Source organism: Cupressus sempervirens, chromosome 7 (genome assembly GCF_028749045.1).
Source record: "Cupressus sempervirens isolate cs-2001-9-10 chromosome 7, ASM2874904v1, whole genome shotgun sequence".
NCBI classification, from domain to species: Eukaryota; Viridiplantae; Streptophyta; class Pinopsida; order Cupressales; family Cupressaceae; genus Cupressus; species Cupressus sempervirens.
The window spans coordinates 936,001,602-936,010,371 of record NC_143124.1 but is presented as its reverse complement, the minus strand read 5'-3'; the positions used below and the strand labels follow the sequence as shown (position 1 = coordinate 936,010,371).

At 33.3% G+C, this 8,770-nt stretch overlaps 1 pseudogene; it reads left to right on the top strand.

The window, feature by feature from the left end:
- Positions 1-706: 706 nt before the first annotated feature.
- LOC149550650 (small ribosomal subunit protein RACK1 pseudogene) lies at positions 707-1,200 on the top strand (annotated as a pseudogene).
- The last annotated feature ends 7,570 nt before the right edge of the window (positions 1,201-8,770 follow it).

The following is an 8,770-nucleotide window of genomic DNA, read 5'->3' as shown; positions in this document are numbered from 1 at the left end:
ATTTAATAACTTAATAACCACAGTACAGAGGCAAGGCATTCATATAATGTTATCATTTGATTTCAGAATTGAAAATATAAATATGTTCTTCTTAATAGTTTAGTTAATTAAATACTAATTAGCATTCTTACTAACAAAACCAAATCTAAACCTATGATCATATGATTTTAGAACAACCTAAATTTGTTGATGAATTTGTGGGAATTATTTTCTCATTATTAACCAATCAAAAAATGATTTATGAGTTTTTCTTTTATTTTTTCTTAGGCAAGCATTTGTGGTTCTAGGTTCCTAACATCTCTCTTCCATGTGCATGTGTCAACAGAACTGTGTGGAAAATCCTCCATTTTCCTTCCAAGATGGACAACTATTTACATCTTGAATACATTCATTGCAGGTTGGGTATTAATAGTTCACTTTTGCTTTGGTGGTTGGGCAAGCATTATGAACTTTATCCAACAAATGAAAACATTTGGCTTGTTTGCAGAGTGCTATTAGTGCCCCCAAAGGGTGGCAACTTCAGCTACTGTTGCACCCCATCCTACTCTCTCTGATCATCTGAGGGTAATTCGGTAGCTCATTAAATACATGATACAACATGTGTCAAAATATACTTATTTTTCAGGTCACGTTAGTAGTGTCTTGCAAGGACAAGAGACTATTTCAGTAGGTAGATTGGTTATAATGGCAATTGCGAAAATGTTGATGGGTGATTGTTGTTCTTCCCTCACTAACACGTCATTTGGTGGGGCACTCCAAGGATGTTCTTAGTGTGGCCTTCTCCATTGATAATTACCAGATTGTGTCTGCCTTGCGAGACAAAACCATCAAGCTCTGGGAGACTCTTAGCGAGTGCAAGTACACCATTCAGTCTGATGCTGATGGACATACTAACTGGATCAACAATGTTCCTTTCAACCCCTCTACAACTAATCCCATCATTGTTTCTGGATCTTGGGATCGTAACTTTAAGGTCTGGAATCTCACCAACTGCAAGCTCAAGAACATGCTTATAGGCCACGATATGTCAACATTGTTGTTGTTTCGCACAATGGGTCACTCTGCACCAGCGGAAGGAGGGATGAGGTTACTATCCTCTGGGACCTTGCCGAGGGAAAGAGGCTTTATTCACTCAACGCACGGGAATGCAACTCGCAATGCTGCAGATTCACAACTCAGAAAAAAAATGAATATATGTAAATAAATGCTCATGAGTGGAGAACACACTTTCTCCACTCTCCCCCTCAGCCTGCATTTACCCACTCAACGAGCACTAAGTTGATTGAAATTGGTTATCGATGACTGAAAATGGAATTTGGGGAAAGTTTTATGGGTGTAAGACAAGATTCAAATCCAGATCCGATGCCTATTAAAGTAAAATCTCAGAGGAGATCCAAATTCAAGTTTTATGATTAATGATGATAGATTGTTTTTAGATTGAGCTCAAATAAGATCTTTTTCAAATCATTCATCCAACAGACCCAATGCAATAACATTAATGTCAATATAATGGAATGCAATAACATTTATGAGCAATGAAAGCAACCTGAGCCACACAAAAAAGCCTATTGGCTAACAAGATCTTGTGGAAGCGAAGCTTTCTCTATTGGGAGGATTTTTTCGCTGTGCTAGTAATGAATTTATTTTACCATTTGTGGATGCTCCGCACTCAATGTGCCAGACTCATTTTTGTCTATTGCAAGTGCACTGTAAATTACTCACTCCTCTACACATGTATAAAACAATGTAGAAATAGAAGTGATAAATTCATTGTTCTTTGCATGCAAAAGCAGAAAAAAGTGGTAAAGAGTGCACTCATAATTCAATTACTAAGTACAAAAGGATGTACCATGGCAGCAAAATCAACTGTCGATTTCAAGTTGAAAAATGCATTGGAGAGGAAAATGAAAGTAGAAGAAGACAGGCTCAGAAAATTGCAGGAGAAAATACAGAAGGCGGAAGAACGACATAAAATTGCAGAGGAGGCTATTGCAGTCAAGAGGAAAAAGGAAGAAAAGAAAAGGAGAGAACGTGAAGAAAAATGGATGAAGCAACTAGAAGAAGTTCGGAAGCAACAGAAAGAAGCTGAGGAGCAACAACGTCTAGAGATTAAAGAAAAAGAATACAGACACAAAGCTTTGGTATGTGAATAGTAGGAGTTTTTCAATTGTTATTAACTATTATTATTATTTATTATGTTCGAATAGATTCAAACTAAGATTTCTTAATAAGTGGTTTTCAATTTTATCATTGCGTTGTAGTTTCATGCTTCTAAATAATAGGAATTTTAATTAGACAAATTGTATGCTAATTTTGAGTAAAGACTAAATAATTAAATAGGTTGAATATGAGCGAAAGAAGAGAGAAATGGAAGAAGAGACAAAGAAGAAGTGACGTATGGAGAAAGAAAAGGAAGCCGTTGAGCACAGATGCCGCCTAGCAGAGGATGTGTCCAAGTCTACCAAATTTGTATCGAAGGACTCAAATCACAGTAAGGAAGTTGTAACATTCTCATGCAAAGGTAAAATGCTAACTATTTTCTAATGAATGTGACTTAATTTTGTTTGTAATATTGATAAATTAGAGCTATCAGATTTCCATAATCTATTAGTGATGTTATTTGTATTCTAGATTTGATTGTGTGAACAAATTTTTAAGATAACATTTTGGATCACACTCTGTGATCCATCATCAGGATGCTTCATTCTCTTTCTTTTCTTTTGCATGCATCCTGATGATCGACCATGGAAAATGTTATGTGAAAAAAATGTTTACACAATCAAATTGAAGAAAAAATTAAGAATACTGATAAATATTTCCTTCTTCTTTTTAAATATGCTCTAAGATTATTTATACAAACATATTTATGGTCAGTTGGTTTTGTTTATGTAGCTGTTGGTTTTGGTTATCATCTACTACTCGAGATCTTTTTGGGTTGTGGTTTAAACTTGATCTTACTTTTTTTTTATGAGTTAGAACCCTTCCCACTTTAATTACTCAAAAACATATTTATGATATATTAATTTATCGAACTGTTTATGTACTACAGATGTTAAGTAGTCAATACTGAGCAGTGAGACTACTTCATATGAAATGACATCTGATGAAGGCTCGGAGGAGGAGGAGAACTATGATGATTTTGGTCCAGGAAAAGTCATTCAATCATGGACAAGGTATATAAGGAAGGAAAAGCTACTATTCATGTTCCTTTTAATAAATTATATTAAATTTCCTGATTTTGTTGTTGTAACCTTTATTTTTTTAGAAAAGAGAATTTGATTCCTCTACTAATGAGTCAACAATATAATGATCTGGATGAGTTATTTGCTGGTTCAAAAACTATGAATTTAAATGAAGGTATGTTAATACTCATGTTTGATTGAATTTAGTATTTTTTTAATATTTAGGATTTCATATATTATTTTCTCATTTGTACTTTTTATCAATTAAAATGTTTTAATTTGACATTTTTTGAATCTTATGGATCAAATGTGACGCGAGATTTCAAATGGCGTAGTTACAGTGGAGAATGGGTTAATGACCATTTAATAGAAGAAGAAGAGTATCTATACAAGTTGCAGATGGGATACATCTGAGTAGGATCATGAACTAGATTGAAATTGCCTTGTTGTGGTATGCTTATCAGCATGTATATACCACAGTTTTACCTCCAATATAAAATTTATAACATGATTATTGGAATTAAAGATATCATCTTGGAGTGTAACACATGCAAACAACCCACAAGAAAGCTGGCACCAGAAAAGGAGAAAAAGATATTGAGTATTTATTTGATTCTTTTCTATTTAATTTTCATTTACTTGATTCCTTTTGATATATAAGGTTGAAATTTAATGTATAAAAAGTTTAAAATTTTTTTGAAGCATGTGACCGTATGTGTTAATATGTTTAATTACTATAGTCGATTCATAATTAGTTTCAAATTTTATCATCCATTACTATATACAATGATGCTATTCAATACATGATTTGTTCAAAATTTTGTGTAATCATCTATTCAGAACTTTTGTTTAAGCCTTCTAGTTAGTACCTTTTGAATTATTAATCTATTATCGATTGTCCAACAAACTGATTTAGCCACTTTGGTCGAAATTCCATTTGAATGGTATTCTTTCTATACTTTTATGATAATACAAGGGTTGTGGTTCAACTTTTGTCCGACCTAAAAAAATGTTGCAAGTAATTGATCAAAAAGAAACTATGCCATCAATTATTGTTCTATTGATGGAATTAAATTGCATTTAAATTACCACTTGCATTGAAATATAGCTTAATAAAATTGACTTAAGACAAAACTTTCATAATTCAACATACTGAGATTATATATAGCTTGCTAAGCATTGGAGACATTCTAGAAACAAAATATCATTTGGTTTCTCAAAGATGATAGGAATTGGCTTTTTCAAAACCCAGATTTGGAGATTTGTTCATTTGTTTCAAAATTTGCAAAATGGAATTAGCATACGGGACTTCCAATTTTGCCTCAAAACCAAGTTTTCCAACTTCCTACTAGCAAGTAAGAATTGAAAATAAAAACTTGCTTTTGTATTTTAAGGAGTGTAAAAATAATAGATTAGACTACTTTTTAAAAAAAATCTTCAACTCCAAGCTTATGCACTTCACATGCATCTTCCGAGTGAAACAAATAGTTTTAGTAAAATCTCAAAAATTGGAATGAAGATAAGCAAAACCTTGATTTGACTAAACCAAGACTTGTACAAATCGGAATTTTTTAAATTCCACAAAACATATAATAGACTAGGAAATACTCATGAAATATTACCATGCATAGAAGGCACAAGTCTAAACAATCGGAGAATGGGGTGAACACTTGTGAAGAAATAGAAGAGGAGAAACAACAACATGATTCTATGTTGATAGTAGGCCAAATCTAATGACATCATAGGGGATTCTTGCTCCTAAATCTGATATACTTTTCATTCATGCTTCAATGAGAGTATTTTTTCTGAGGAATCTGCATTGGATTTTTTTTATGAAATAGAATCTTCATTAAAAGACGTATTCCACTTGTGGTAGATTTGTTTCCTTTGTTTCAAAGTTATTGATCAGGCTTTCTCGGAAATTCAAATTACTAAATTCAGTAGTTTGTTTGATGTTTTACCTTTCTTTAGAGGTGTACATAGCGCAACTACATATATACAAGATTATCTTCCAACTATGCCTTTGAACAAGGAAGGAAACATTACTAATCAAATGGTAGAGAGGGTTATAGAGGGGCAACTTCTATGTAGCTGCCTAAATGACTAAACTATTTTTCAATATTATTATATGATTGTTTCTAATTTTTAATTTAATAAAAAAATATAATAAAAACCATTTGGTTGGCTAGTTAGCCACTGTCCAATAGAGGCATACATGCTCTAATTATGGTATAGTTGGATTTTTAAATTATTTGGTTATCAAATGGTAGAGAGGGGTATAGAGGGAAACATGTTCTAATGTGTGGTATTGTTGGATTTTTAAATTATTTGGTTATCAAATGGTAAAGAGGGGTATAGAGGGATACATACTCTAATGTGTGGTATATTTGAATTTTTAAATCATTTGGTTGTGCTTTGAGCCTGTTCACCTAGTCGTTAGAAGATTGAGATCTCCAGATTTACTCCCCCACTACAGCCTCAACACTCCATGCATTTATTGTAGGTAGGTAAGTTTGAAATATGAAAATGAGTTGGAAATTTTTGTTTGGAAAAAAGGTAGACAAAAGGGGGAATGTTTACTTATTTTAAAAAAGAGATTTGGTTAAGTTAGGTAGACATCAACACCAAAGTTTGTTCTATCTGAGCAGTGATTACTCCAGGGTTATTGTATGCAGCCACATATTGCTGCAAGTTTATTTTATGAACAACAGTAGTAGCTATTTTAGTTTTCTAAGTTTGTAGTTTATTCCCTTGTAGATTTGTAATAGTTCATTTCAGTTTAACAGAAAACAAGAAAATTTGTAATAGTTCATTTTAGTTTAATAGAAAACAAGCAAGCAAGCAAACTTGCATATCTCTAGCTCTTATGTTTGTTTTGTCTCCATTTTCTTTATTCCATTGTGTGCTTGGTTGTAAGGCAAAATAAAATAACAATTTTTGTTCACGTAGTTTTTGGAATTTTATTATTAATTGTTCACAGAGGGTTAGAAAGTAAGATTACCAAGGGTTAACATTTTCTCGACCTTGTCTTGGTGTTCATTTTGGGTGAGTGCTTCCTATTTTGATTGAGTGACTTGGTCATTATTTTATCAAGTAGCTCAGCTAGAGTTGATTAACCCCCTATTCTCTAGTTTCTTGACATGGTATTAGAGCCACCGCTAAGTCCTTGTGTATTTGGGCATTTGTTTTTCTAGGTATTGAACATTTTTGTGCAGGAAACATGGCTAGAGATGAAGGAAAGACTTAGAAAATACCACCATCCTTTAATGGACAAAATTGTAATGTCCCCACTTTTTTATAAAAAATTTAATTAGGTTAATTAATTAAATGGTCTCAAAAATTAAATAATATCAAAAAGGACTTATTTAATTAATTGATATAATTAATAAAGGGGCTTGCTCTTTTATTTTTTATTTTTTAGTAACATGTTGGCCTATCGACATTTTTGTAATCCTTCAGGAAGCTTCCTTGAAGCCCTTTATAAGGCCATCTTGTAGTGTGTTTTAGGTATGCAATTTGGATTATTTTATTTTATGTCAATTCATGTTGGAGTTATATGTTGTTTGTCATTTTGGAAGTGAGAGATCTTCCCCCTATTTCACTTTTACAATTTTTTTGGGATTCAATTGCACCCTATTATGTCCTCTATACTACTTGTTTGGATCTTGAAAGTCCAAGTCCCATCTTTGTATACAATATAAGATTGAAAATTATCTATAATTTATTACATATCTGCATGTGGCTTACTTTTGGTATCTAGTGAATATCTAAAATTAAGTGATTGATAGTTATCTTCAATTAGTTGAATGTCACATTTATATTTTCTTCCTTAAGGCACTTAGCTCATTTTTTGTAGCCTTTAGTTTTCTCTCACATGACATCAGGTTCCCTCTAATATGACCTTGAATCCCTTAGACGTGGCCTTAACTACCTCCAGTGTGGCTCCCTTGGGTGGTTTTTTCTCAGCTGGTTTCCCTCATCAACTTTTCATTAGGTGGTCTCCCTCAAGTACTTTCTCTCGATTTGTTTCCATTGGGTGGTTTCCATCAAGCACTTACTCTTCAGTGTGCCATTAGGAATATTATGGTGGTATTAGAGATGTTGATCTTCCCAGCCTATTAGGTATTGAATTCAAATCATGGTGTCAAGTGATGCATTGATTGAGATGTTGAAGGAAATCAAGAAAGATTAGGTGATTGGTGGATGGGAGAGTGACATATGTCTTAAGGATTATATAGACTTGTGAATCAAGCATCTATCATCTCAGTGTAATAAACTCTTCAAACCATGGTCTAAAGTAAGAGACTTATAAGATCCTATAGAATAAAGTCATACAAATGCAAGAAGAAAATGAAGAGTCATATGAGGATTCACAAGATTCTATTGTTATGGCTAAGGGTGGAAAGCACCTGAAACTTAAAGATGATGAAAATGGTGAAGAAGATCTCTACACTAATTTCATCAACCTAGCACTCGTGGATCACATCAATGAAAATTTGGGCCCTATAGGTGATCCTTAGAAATAGAAAGCTCTACTAGAAATTTTTCAAATTCATTGAGATGCTACAAATGATTCATTTCAAGAGAAACTACAATTGGTTGAATATGGAGTTTACACTTTGGTTGTACCCTCCTTTAAGTTACTATCAAGCATGCAGGTTGTGTTTGTTGTGAGGGCTACATGTCTATCACCAAAGCTATATCCATATCCCTAGTCATGTCCACCATCTAGGATGTGTATTTGTGACCATTGTCATATTAGTCAATGTCATCAAGTCTGTGTCCATCATTGTAGTTATTTTTCTCAACATGTTCATTTTTGAGTTTGTTTCTATCACTATCATTGTGTACATTTTTAATCACTATGAGCTTTGCTGAGTTTGTGTCTATTATTGTCATTGTGTCCATCATTGTTGTCAAGTCTATGTCTGTCATCATTGTCAAGTTTGTGTCTCTTGTCATCGAGTTTGTGCCCATCATCATCATCATCAAGTTTGTGTCTATAATGATTGTGTCCATCATCATCATTGAGTCTATGCTTTTCATCATTGATTCTCTACATATCATCATTATTGAGTCTCTGTCTAGTACCATTGAGTATGTGTTAGTGATTGTTGTTGTTCTCATTATCATCATTATGGTTATGTCTATCATTGTCATCATAGTCATAGTTGTGCCATCATAATCATGGTTCTCTCTATCACCATTGCGTCTATCACTATGGCTATGTCCATCATTATTTCTACTTCTATTGTTATGTACATTATCAAGGAAATGTTCATTGTCAAGGCTCTATTCATCATCAAATTTTTGTGTTCATCCAAAGGTCTCTTTGTAGCTGAAATTTTTTATGTCATCAAGGTTTTGTTTGCCACTGATGTACTCTTTTTTGAGACTTTCTATGTGAAGGTAATCATGGTTGAGGTTCCCTTTGCTGAGTTACTCTTTGTCGAGGTTCTCTTCACTAAAATACTATTTGTTGAGGCTCCCTTTTTTAATGCACCCTTTGTCGCTCATGTTGCTAAGGTACTTATGACTGAGGACTGCATCACTGACATACTCTCCACTGAGACTCCCTTTATTGAGGC